This window comes from Aplysia californica, unplaced genomic scaffold (assembly GCF_000002075.1).
Source record: "Aplysia californica isolate F4 #8 unplaced genomic scaffold, AplCal3.0 scaffold00758, whole genome shotgun sequence".
Classification (NCBI taxonomy): Eukaryota; Metazoa; Mollusca; class Gastropoda; order Aplysiida; family Aplysiidae; genus Aplysia; species Aplysia californica.
The window spans coordinates 329,193-342,812 of NW_004798028.1; positions in this window are offsets into that span (position 1 = coordinate 329,193).

Here is a 13,620-nt window from a genome sequence, read left to right on the forward strand (position 1 = left end):
GGGGGGGAGAGATATTTTAATAAGCTCTTTTTGCTTTGGTTTATTCTGCAATCTATTTCGGACAAGAAAAATATGCAGAGTGACTGAACACTTTTTACAAATCTCTTGATATCCAGAAAGTTCTGTTTTTGAATACTTCAGGGAGTTCTTGTGGGCAATCTTTTTCAGTTATCTTTCGTTTATTCTGTGCGTGTATTGAACGTTAAAAAATAAACTGTGTTTGTGAGTTGTATCAAGTTTCACGACCTGATCTTGACCTATCAGGAATTTTATCCTGACTTTGTAATGAAATCAGGTCTTGAGAGTATTTAGAATGCGGGAAGTTCTTTTTTAGCATTTGTATAAAAGTTTTAACCCAATTCTGTAACTAGATCTGAACAGTGAATGCCATGTATTTTGTCAGAATTGTTTATGTAGTTTATCCATGTTACAATGTACCTATAAAATATTCTTGACCTTATCCGTCCATAGACAGTATAATAGTTCAGGTCAGTTCCGCTCTGTTGTGGGAGAATTTGTAAAGAGAAGTTTTGCCTCTATTGATGCATTTTTGATTATATAATCAGAAGTAGGTATGCTGTTGGTAAAAAACACGCTATGCGAAAATTATAATGTCCATGTAAGAAAATATTCTAGACATTTGGATTTCTGAAGTTGGCTGGAATTTGCACTTTATACAAAAATAATCTTGATGCAAGATGTATTAAACAATATGATCTGTAAATTTTGAGTCCCTTGTGCACATTTTCAAAGGGTCAGAAAAGTTCAAAGGTTTTTTTTTTCATACTCTCCCATGCAGCTCAAGTTGGACCTGCGGGGGTGGGATCGGAGCAGCCTGCCTCGTAAATTGTGTCATAATTATCTCAATGGAGGCTAACACTTACAATGTTTTCAACAACTGGGAAAGTTCTGATCTTGTGATTGTTTATGATGTCTTCATGATGTTTTATTGCTATAAAAGTGTACCTTCCTTATGTCCTATAAATACTTTAGTTATGACATTTAACCCGCTGTGTTTTATTATTTTTTCCTAATGTGTTTACGTGTATTATTCAAGGTGTTGAACGAGGTGCCTTCACTTCTCAATACATGTAGTAAAACAGATCAAACTCGAGAAATGAGAGGATTTTAAAGCGTGTGGCCACCATTGGTATTTTAGCAGTCAATGCAAAGTTGCCTCATGGATTGAAAAAGCTTTCTTTGGGTGAGTTGTGATATTACCTGTCCTACCTGTTACAGAATACGAAAGAGAACGTCTTCGTGGTTGGATGGAGGTTGGTGGATCTGTTGTGTTGGCCAAGAACATCCCATAAATGTTCTGTACACGGCGCACCGGCAGTGGAATTTTAGTTGCCGCGGGGGGTTCCCCGCCCGGCGCCTTATCACGTCGGGGTCACGGGGGTCAGCTCCCTGTCGCCGCTCTGTCTGGGCCGACTTAATTTTTGGTACTTTTCAACGTACAATTTAAGGTGCATCCTTGCATTTATGGTAATTCTCATTTAGTGCACCCAAAGCACGCATTTCTGCTCTTGAGACTCAAAAAAGATCGGATGTTGTAACTTGTCTGGTTATTTCGTTAGACGCGCTGGAGTCGGCAATGCTAAATTGTAATTTTTTGGGGACTAGCGTGAATGAAAAAAAATCAATATATAAAAAAAGGCATCGTCAAAATCTGTCGAACTTTTGGAACATGAACGACATAACATTAGTGCAGATACTCAGAAAAGATGGTATCTGCGCTTATAATAGAAGGCTGTAATTTTGCAATTTTATCCATCGGGCACACAATTCGCTACGAAGTAATTCCTCCAAATACAACTTTATGTGTCTAATATAATCATGAATATTCGCATATATATTTTCTCGAAAGTTTATAAAAGTTATCATGAAGTTTCTCTATGAAAAGTACAAATCGATTTTAGTGGTAGAATACATCTTCAAAGTAGATCTAATACACGAACAGTATCTGTTACACTCCAGAAATTCCTTACTTTTCTTAAAACGCTAAGTCTAGGTTTTGTAAGTTGACTGAATAATAGGGATGACTTCTCGTAATTTGGTTATAAGAATAATTTCTAGCTTTCCAGGGACACTGAATCAGCACCAGACTTTTCCAGCTTCTTTTACGTTTCTATGACCATTTGCAATAACTGACAATGTGACTGATTTCTTTACATTCATAATTGTGTCCGCGCATATTTCCTACACAAAAACTAAGAATGAATGTTTTAGCTGTCATTATTTTTATTCCATACTAGAAGTTTATCTCTACCCATGTATTTACACGGTTTTGTGGTTTTTTAAATCGCTTATATTACATCTTTTTAGTTGTATTCAGGTTGCCACAGACACAGCATGATTCATGAACAAACGCAGAATAACTTTCTCTTGTTTAATAGTAAAATAAGAGCTAACGCTGATCGTCTTTAGTTAAAATATGCAGATGTGCATCTTTCTTCTCTTATAACTTGACTATTACTACTAGCGCAGATTTAAGATTTCTCATGGTAAAAGACATGATATTCGTAGTCAGTTTAACACAGATTTTGGAGAGATCTGTTGTGCCTTTTTAAAAATAACAATCATTTATTCATAAGTTTTTACTAAAATAGGACAAATTGGGTACTCTACAAACACTTGTCTAGAACAAAAACTAAGGCACAGAAACTAACCATTCTAACGCAGAATAAATCTCAAGACTTTGAGCTTTTAGTACATCCGCGTAATGGTTTGCTGTGTGGGATGGGGAAGAAGTTATATCGTTTTAAACATAGTCAAAAATGCGAACTTCCCGACCGACACCGGCAAAGTCGCCTCAGGGCTCATTAACCCCGTGACCCCGAGCCGGGGAGCTCCGGCGGGCTGCTGAGTCACGCGAACTAAAAGTAACAGAATCGGGCGAAAAGTGACGCCGTGTGTAGGACTATAATCGGATGAGCAAGCTGGCCAGTCCATCCTGTCCACTCGGGGATGCTGCAGAAAATTGTCTTCAACAAAAACACTAAGAGGTCGAGTTTAGCTTACTTTACTTATACTTTTTCCTTCCTCTGGTATCCTTAGGATGTCGAGGGGAGGTGCAGCTTTCTGTTCTGTGCCAGGTGTGGCGTCTCTGATTGTTATAGTATGTTGTTCCAGAACCTTTTTAACTTCATCCCCTGAGGTCTTTCTTGGTGTTCCTCTTGATTTGAAGCCTGATTCACTGGTGTGATAAGCTCTTGCTGCGGGTTGTTTGTAGGACATTCTAGTTGGACGTCCGAGTCATTTGATTCCTTGACGCTCTGTGAAATTCATAACTTGTTGTATTCTGGTTAGTAAGCGTATTCGTTCCTTATGCGGTCTGTTCTAGTGACAATGATAGTTTTGCAGAGACACGTTCGAATACATTGAACTTTTCTTTCTTGAGCTTTATTTAAGGACCATTTTTTAAGTTTTAGTAGAGTTTTTACTGCGTTAGCGATTGCATAAGGTCATATGAGCGCCAAGAGGCGGATGTCAACAGAAAAGTCCTTACAGGGAATCAGGCTTACTCTGCTCATCTCAACAGCGCAGAGTCTGCTTCGACTATCAAGGCACCCCCGAAATAGAGGGTCACAAGAGTGTGACAAACATACAAAGAAGTAGAGAAAAAATGACGATAGTAAGGATTAGGAAATAAAAAGCAGCAGTTTCCTGTTGCAGTTCAGGCTTAGTTATGAGCATGACATTGATGAATCAGCTCATTTACAATTCTTCTGTGCATAAGAACATGTTTATGTCCTCGCTTTGGGAATGGCCTAAAGACACTTCAGTCAGTAGTACCACCCCGGGAGGTAATTTAAGTACAATGTTTGGCTCTAGTATAATAGGGTTGGTATGAAGATACTATCGATAAGTTGGGCTTTCACTTTGATTGAGATGTTCTTGTGACTGAGCAGGGCTGCAAGTTGGTATGTCACTGCGTTTGCCTCCTTGGTTCTTGTTTCTATCTCTCTCTGTCCCTACACCCATCTTACTGGAAGATGTTTCCCACATATTTGAATCCCTCTACTTGTTGGAGCTATGTCCCATCAATGTTGAGTTTCCCTAAGGAATAGTGCCTAGTCCCACAGTAGGCAAGGCAATGGGTTGATGAATCTTCTCCCTGTAGCGAATTCTCGTTAGACTGACTTGAATACGATAGCCGCGTGTTCTATTGTTCAGACCTGTGCCACCCCACACCGAGATAGACCCCCCCCCCTCGCGCTTATATAGCGGTTATGCTTCTTCACAAAGGTGTCCTGAAAGTGTTCACTGAGGCGTCTCCATACACTAATCCTGCCGTTATTGAAAAACAGGATGAATCTGGACTCGTCTGTGAACAGCACACTTGACCATTGTTGATGTGTCCATCGTAGGTGGTAAATGCACCAGGTCCGTCGGGAATTTCCATGGGACTTTGGATCTGGGTCAGTTGTAGACGGAGAGCCAGTTGTCTTGAACCCATCCCCCCCCCCCCCCGGGGGGGGGGGGGGGGCTGTGCCACTGACTGAAGTGTCTTTAGGCCATTCCCAAAGGGGGGACATTTCTCGTTCTAATTAATCTAATGCACAGTATAATTGTAAATGGCCTGATTCATCAATGTCACGCTCATAACTGTGCCTGATCTACAACAGGGAACTGCTGCTTTTTCTTTCGTAATCCTTACTATTGTCATTTTTTCTCTACTGCTTTTGTATGTTTGTCACACTCTTGTGGCCCACTATTTCCGGGGTGTCTTGAATGATGGTCGAAGCAGACTTTGTGCTGTTGAAGCTAGAGAGGTGAGCAGAGTAAGTCTGATTCCCTGTAAGGACTTCTCTGTTGACATCCACCCCTTGGCGCTCATATGACATTATGCAGTTGCGAGCGCCGTAAAACCTCTACTAAAACTAAACTAAAGGTTGTCTTGAGCGGGATCCACGTTGGCGTAATCTTTTCCTTATGGTCTGGGCGCTCAATTAGGCGTTACTTCGGGTCACCAGCTGTTGTCTGAGATGTGCAATGATTGAAGCTCTGGCTCGCTGTAGTCTCGCCAGGACATTGATAATGATCCGTGTCGTGCTTCTTACCCGTTCAGACCGCATCCTCTCTTCCCCATTTGCGACGCTGCAACTCGACCTGTCACTACTCTTAGCCACTTTTTCGCACAAAAACTCCCTCCTGGAGCTAGACCAACAATCTCCCTCGGTCGATGCTATTCTAATAGCGTGTAAAAGGCACTGATGATATAGAGCACGCGAAAAATCGGTGATAAAGACCACTACTGTATAAGTATATAACCAGCTGCAGTCATGGCAAGTCACGACGTTTCCCAAAACAACCCCATAAACAAAACAAAAAACACCCTCCGAAAAACAACAACAAAACAAAACAAAACAAACACTCCTCCATCCCCAGAACGAACAAACCCACGTACATTAAGTTCTCCACACGTTGACAAGAGATCACTCCATTTCAAGTAACCCGATACGTTATTAAACCACACAATCTAGATACATCAGAAGTAGCAATGCTAGAAAATTGCAGTGGTCATTAACTTTCAGAAGTATTATTTAAAATAATATTTATCTATGATATACATTACAATTACAGATAAGACCAGCCAGGCTTTCATCGTTACACGAACAAAAATTTGGTTCATGCGGAAACCTTTTCATTTAGTCATTGATTGAGCGTCGTTGTTTCTAGTTGACAGACTTTCCCATTCAGTCCCGGTTGGCCCTAACAAGCAGGCTCAAAGCAGCCAGCCTCCAAGCGGGTTTAGATTTTACTAGTGGGTGGTTGGTGGGTGCTCTGGTGGAGTTTGGTTCTTATGTCCTGTCAAACATCTATCGTCCTTATCTTTCCTTCTTCTTTCGTGTTTGTTGCTCTCATGTAACATCCCGAATAATCATCAACACTTATTATATTAAAGCTATATGACCTTATTGTGTTGCAGGGGCCGTAAAACTTACAAAAACTAAACTAAATCTTACTGAAGAGGTTGTAAAACAACTGACAGTCATTTGCGTCGATGTTGCTCAAGCGGTTTCTTCTGTTGCCAGAGTAAATCGCGGTTTTTAGCAGCCCGATTCCTTTTGTTTCTTTAAAAGATAACATTTGTAATCATATTATGATCCTCGGGCTTTAATTAAACCCCTTTTTCTTTACGAAATAGATTTTCTGTCTCCATTTTCGAAAGGTTCATTGTGCCTGGGGAAAGAATATGAAATGTTATATAGGGAAATAAATAAAGGTAAAGTTGTGGATCGTTCTGTGCCCAGAATTATGCACACATACAAACGAATTCAGACATTAAAATTTACACACACACACACACACACACACACACACAAACATTGTAGTGCCTCCGTACACACGCAGAAACGTACACACACACACACACACACACACACACACACACACACACACACGCGCGCGCGCGCGCGCGCGCGCACACTCTCGCACACATACCCGGTACGCACATTATCGCACTCACACAACATTATAATTATACACAAGTGCTCTCTCTTTCTCTCTCTCACCCTTTCCTCTCTCTCTTTCTCATTCACTCACTCACTCACTCACTCACTCACTCACTCACTCACTCACTCACTCACTCACTCACTCACTCACTCTCTCTCTCTCTCTCTCTCTCTCTCTCTCTCTCTCTCTCTCTCTCGTCCCCCCCCCCTCGCACCCCATTTTCTGTTTTCTCTTGCTTCTCCTTTCTCCATCCTCTCCAATTTCACTCTTTTTACTCCCTCTGTCTGTCTCTCTCTTTCTTTCTCTATCCTCCCCTCTCTCTCTCTCTGTCTCTCTGTCTCTCTGTCTCTCTCTCTCTGTCTTTCTGTCTGTCTCTCTGTCTGTCTCTCTGTCTCTCTGTCTCTCTCTCTCTCTCTCTCTCTCTCTCTCTCTCTCTCTCTCTCTCTCTCCATCCCCTCTTTATTTCTCTCTCCTGTCTTCCCCTCTCCGCCCTTTCCTTTTTCGCTCTTCTCGCTTTCCTGTCCCCCATTATTTTACTCATCTTTAAACAAACCATTCGCTCCTCCTTGCCCCCTCTCTCCTTTACCACTCCCTCTTTCCCCTTCCCGGGTAGATTTACTCATCCCTATGATCTCTCCTTTCTTAACGTCAGTCGCAATGCGACTAGCTCATCATGAGAAGTGTAATGTGACAGCTTCCATGTCGCTGTCACACTGTCTCGTCTGACGTCTACCCTCAACTCAGAATAATAGCGAACACCGAGGTTGTGCCAGTCTTCTCATGAGATGATGATAATGTACCTGCACATTATTTAAACTACACCTGTTTTCAATGGTAAGGATTCTTACACTTACACACCAACCAAGCCTGTGCATACTGCAAAGTTGAGATGATAGTGATTGTTTCGTAAGACCTCTTTAATCTCTGTTCAAAGTCAAAAGCTCAAAAGTGGGTAGTTGGCGAGTGCTCTTTTGTGGTTTGCTTCTTCTTTCCTATCAATCATCTATCGTCTTTATCTCCCCTCCTTTTTTGTGTTTGTGACTCTCTTGTAACACCTCTAATCTTCGGCACCTATATGACCTTATTATGTTGCGAGTGCCGTAAGACCTTACTAAAACTAAAAAGTTTCAAATACTTTATCAAGAATGAAGACGTAAAGGTTGTTAATTACTTATTCTTTGAGTTTGGACTTTGAAAAAAAACCCCAAGCACATCGACACCATAATAATCAAAGTCCGGAAAGAAAGTGAGGCAAACCGACAACCAGAAAGAACAGAGGGAAGGCAGAGAAAATGATCCACCAGTTGCTTTCTTTCACTCGGTGAACGTTATTTTATCAAAGTGCTTCTGTTTCTCAACCAAAAAGAAAAAAAAAGAGTTTTCTTACCGATAAGTCGGCCGCAGTCAGTGTCAGGAATGGAAGCATCCTCAACCTTCGACGCTTCCGTATGGGGACTCGTTTTTTGAAATGAGTACCGTCGAACCTGCTCTTACGGCCACATGTACCTGTATAAGACAATCACCTCCTGTACAAACGACAACTTCCCATTTCCTTCCTTGGGCATTCTTTCCATGATATTATTACGTCAATATGTTAGACGGACACCTATCTAAGTCGGCCAATTTCCCCCTCGACAATGGATGGCCGTCTTAGACAATTTAGACTCTATATTCCTATATATCGTGGAAGGAAAAGAAATCAAATGAGGTAGTGCTTGATGAAGCCCACATGGGACGCTCAATGTTAAAAAACACCTGAATAGACATACAACGGTTTTGAACATCTAGCTCTCACTGGCAAAATTGAGGACAAGTGAGGCAGGGGTAGGCCCAGAACAACATACGTAGAGAACCTAAACAAATGGCTAATAGGGAAAGATCAGGGAAACGTAGCTTTTTTTAGAGCATCCGAGCAAAGGAATGAATGGAGAACCATGATCGCCGATGTCTGTCGCAGATCTGGCACTGGATGGTGATGATGATGATTCCTTCGCTGCATCGCGGCTCACATTTCGCGGACTCAAAAACAGGAAAATCAGGACACTCATATCAAATTTTAAATTTTAGTACAATTGTTTTTAAAATATTATAAAGGCCTACAAATGTTTTACTTCTGAAATACCCCTATTCTCTCAGATCCTGCTGTTAACTGGCACGATCAGCAGGCAGACCCTTTCATGGATCCTGGAGAGGAGGGAGGAGCAGCTATGGCATTGTGCCGCCTGCAATGACGCCTATTCTCAAACCAAGTAAGTAAGTAATTCTAAATGTAAAAAGTGCTTATAAGAAAGTAAGGAAGGCTTATGAGAATAGGAGTGCCGGGTGAGTTTGTAAAGGAGTAAAATACGAAATGAATACATTACTGTTTCTACCTCGCACCCCCCCCCCAATGGTGGAAGGTTTTGGAACGTGACCCCCACGATAGTCTAGACAAAGCTGTACTTATATTGAGTGCAAGTAGGGATTAAAACTCACAATACAGTAATCAGTAAGCGCTGCTATACAAATGCAAAAAGTGTCCCTCACCCTTGCTTTCCCCTCCTAAAAATAAAAACAATAACAACTACAAAAAAGTCAAAAACAAAAACAAAAAACAAAAAACCCCAACAACAACCCCCCCAAAAAATATAAAAAAACCAAAAAAAACCCAAACAAACATCACCCCCCCCCAAAAAAAAAAAAAAATTTAAAAAATGAAAACACCAGTCCCTTTAGAAAACAACAAACGATTCACTTAATCGCTCTCTTAGAAACCAAAAGAGTACAAAAACAAAGAAAAAAAAATCAGCAGCGACCCCCCCCTTCCGCCAAACAAATTTGTGGTAAGGGGCTCCATTTGTAGGTCCTACTTATTCGCTGACCCTCTGTTGCCTCTGTTTCTATCTGTCTCGCTTTTTACCATTTCTGAATGTCTATTTTCGAGCTTTTATGCTTCTACTAAACTCACAACGTGTAGAGACCCCCCTCGATTATTTCCCCATTTATATGTGCGTTAGTGTCGAAAATAATTTTCTTCCTCTTTAAAAAAAAAAAAAAGTTAAAATTGAGCTCCCAGGAGAACACAGTTGATAGAATTACGTTCGACTCGCTTAAACTCACGTAAAGGTCTCTTGGTACATGTATCAGTATCAGTCTTACTTAGACGAAACACAAACAGTTTTCAGCAGATATATTCTCTTTGTGATCTGATGTTAACAATATAAAAGCAAGAGAAAGGAGGACCCCCCCCCCGCGCGCCCCGCGCTCAACCCCAATCTCCCCCCCCCCCCCAAATCAAAGTATCACCCCTCTGCCAATCTTATCAATAGAAGCTACGCAAACGGGTGTCAATTTCCTATGAATCTGGTGCATTTATTTTTAAGGTAGGTAGGGACAAATTGAAGGCAAGAGAGGCAGGGGTAGACTCAGACCAACTTTCTTTGAGAAACTAAACGGATGGATGGCGTGGATAGATTAGTATAAAAAAAGATATCTATCGCTTTTTTGAGAACTTCCGAACAAGGGAAACAATGACGAACCACGCATGAATACTATGTACGTATTATGTATAGTATGGGGTTTTACGGCGCTCGCAACTGCATAAGGTCATATGAGCGCGCGAAACACAAGTTAGTTTTTTTTTTAACGTAGTTTACTGCACGGCTATGTATGGGTTATATGATCTTAAACGTTAAAATATTAAACATTTGGTGTAGATATATAATTTCAGACTAAAACAACTTCAATAAAATTTTAAATAATTTAATTTTGTTCTATAACTACAATTTTCCATATAGGCCAATGGCCTTAATAAAATCCAAAATTCTGTTGGGACCAACGAAGGATAAATTAATGTCTTGCAATTTTTGCATTTAAAGTATTTCCTTCCGATCTCTCCAAAGTCTAGACATTCAGTTAAAATGTGTCTAGGTAAAATCTGTGTCGCATCCGATCACCGATATCTGTAACAGATCCAGCCCTGGATTATAAGGTAGGGCTAAGGACAATACACAGTGATGTTCAAAACCCTTTCGACCGCAGTTGTTGCCAAAAAATTGCCAATTATTATATCTTTTTCTTATTGTTATTGTCATTCAGCATAGTTGTAGATTTACTTTATTAATTAAGCACATAATCATACGCCCCCCACCCCTCCTATGGAAATCCCGGAGTTTTTTTGATAAACCCAATATTTCCTCTCCATTAACTAATTGCTCTGTTTTTAATCATTCTCCATCATTCACAGCCATAATATTATCTGTGAAGTATTAAAACAATGACCGCTTGTAATGATGATAGTACATGTAATAATAATAATGATGATGATGATGATGATGATGATGATGATGATGATGATGATGATGATGATGATGATGATGATGATGATAACAATAACAGTAATATAATAATAATAATAATAATAATAATAATAATAATAATAATAATAATAATAATAATAATAGTAATAATAATAATAATAATAATAATAATAATATTACTAACAATAATAATATTAAAAATAATAGTTCGTTCACCTTAAACTGATAGATCTAATGACCTTAAGCATTCAAGGAGGAAAAGAAATTGTAGATATTGCGAGCCACCACAATTAGTATGTATACCCTGACTTTCATAAAAGAAGCAAGCTAGAAAGTTGAAATTTGACACTCACATGGCTGCTTCTCTACACAGTCACCCTGAAAATTGACACACTACTGCCGTCTTTGTTTGACCTCCAAAGGTCTTTGAGCATAATGCATGTATGACCGTGGATGGGACTTAAAACCATTTCTGCACTGCAGATATAGCATTTTCATCACTATGGAAACGTCTTTTAAAAAGTTTTTCAGATTTAAAAATAAAAAAAGCACACAGAAGGTGCTATATTTTGTGAAAAGGGGAAAGGGGAAAAGGGGGGGGGGGGGGATTTCTGAGACACACTGCTTCATTGTCTGAGTTGCTTTCACCAGTATACATGCAAGAAAATTGTCGCGCAAGTGTAGGATTCCTTTTTAACCCGCTTCTGTCGTCTTTTTTGGCTAAAGTAGATCACAGTTTTGTCAACAACGTTAGTTGAATGATAGTTACCAGTGACGGTATGGCCATTTTCTAAGTAGTCTGTCACGATGACACATAAACGCCCCCCCCCCCTTAAAAAAATCACTCCCCCCCCAAAGAAAAAAACAACCAAACAACAAAACCCCAGGACGCTACCACCGTTGCTCATGAAGATTTCACATTTGTGTCATGACGCGGTGGAATCAGGCGCTCGCCAATTTTTGGCCGTTTAAAGTCATTGGTATCTTTAGTAGGAGTCGACATAATATCTCGGATTGAAGGTGGTTGGGGTCTCCTTGATTGAAAAGTATAATTAGCGAGAAAATGATCGCCAAAGTCTGGTGACTTCCAAAGCTTAAGAGTCCTTTTCTTAGTGCCCTTTAATCTACATTTATCAGTAAAATCCACACAGCAAAATATTTTTTAATGGCCAGAAAAGGTATTGATCACTAAAAAATCGATAAAAATTGCCAAACGGGAAGAAAAATGCTGGGTTTTTTTTTCGATTTCATTATTTTTACGAGCCCCTGATTTTAACACGATGCCTCACACTTGACTTCTTTAGCAATGAGGATGGAGGATAGAGACATCCTTACTGGAACTTCCTTGTCCAATATCCAACATAAGAAGGGTATTCAGCAAAGCAAACATTTAACATATAAAACATTGCAGGTGATTTTACTTCTAAATACCCATACGATTCCATCGATTGATTTGTTTGAATTGAAAACGACTATATTTTAGTATTTCTATAGCATATCTTCACAAGAAGTACGTTCAAGTTCACGCAGTCCATACGATTCTCCCAAAACTTCACATACAGCGTTCTGGAAAAATAGAAATGACATTCTCCAAGTTTCATCGTCGTTTAATAATTCCTTCATTGTCAGGGTAAAGCCTTACTAAATACCGCGCGTTTTAAGTCTTGTAGTAAGGATAACCCTGACCTAACAAACTATGGCAATGGAGACTCTCGTTGTCCAGAGGTTACGGTGTTTGCCTCTCATTCAGTAGGTCCCGGATTCGAAACCTGACAGCGACAGAAAATTTTCTTCTAAAAATGTTCTTCTCTCATCTCCTTTCCTGCTCTCTATTGTCTGCTTCCACTTTCTGTCCTCCCCCCCCCCCCCAATCCTTCGCCCCGTTCTCTGGGTTCCCGACTCTTTCTGTAGCCTTTCTGAAGCTACTTCTTGCTCCTTTAATTGCTCTCTTTCAGCCACACCACTGATCTTAGGGTAAGTAGGATCTAACACTTAGCCTTCTCGGATAAGGGAGAAAAATCACAGAAACCCCGTGTGTAAATTGTGCACGTTAAAGATCCCTTGTGGGTCCAAAATAGATAAGAATAAGAGTAGACTTCTGCCGCCACCTGGGCAAAATTCAAAATTGATTCCTGCGAAATCTGAAAATGTTTAATGTGTCCCGTGCGCTCATCAGACCTTATGCAGCTGCGAGCGCCGTAAAACCCTTACCAAAACAAATAAACGCCCCCTGTGCCTGTAGCAAGGATAACCGTGGGTGGTTGGCGAGTGCTCAGGTGCGCTCTGCTCCTTCTTTCCTATCAGACATCTATCGTCCTGATCTCTCCTTCTGTTTTATGTTTGTCACTCTCTTGTAACACCTCTAATCTTCAGCACTTATGTGACCTTATTGTGTTGCAAGTGCCGTAAAACTCTTACAGAAACAAAAGGATAACCCTGGCCTAACAGACAGTGGCAATGTCTATAGGGGAAGAACTAACGTTCTCTGTCTGTTGTCTACGGCTCTCACAGTGTGTGCTAAATTAGTTTTGCTCTTAATCGTTAATTTCTATGTACACAGTACTGAGGCACAGTTATTACAATTAACTCAACGCTAGTGCTCAAAGCCACCACACTCACGGCGTTTCATCAATATTTTCCTCGCAAAATCGCGAGAAGACTGTGGCTCAACTTTGTGTACCTGGTAATTTAGTGCTCTAACGACTGGCGTCGTGGAATTTATACAGCAGACTGTAGAACTACATGTATGTCTTTCATTTATATTTTAAAAAAAAGAAGAGTAGATTACTCTTTAATTTAACGAGATCTGATAAGTTAATAAACAAAACAAAACAACCCCCCCCCGGAAAAACAACAACAA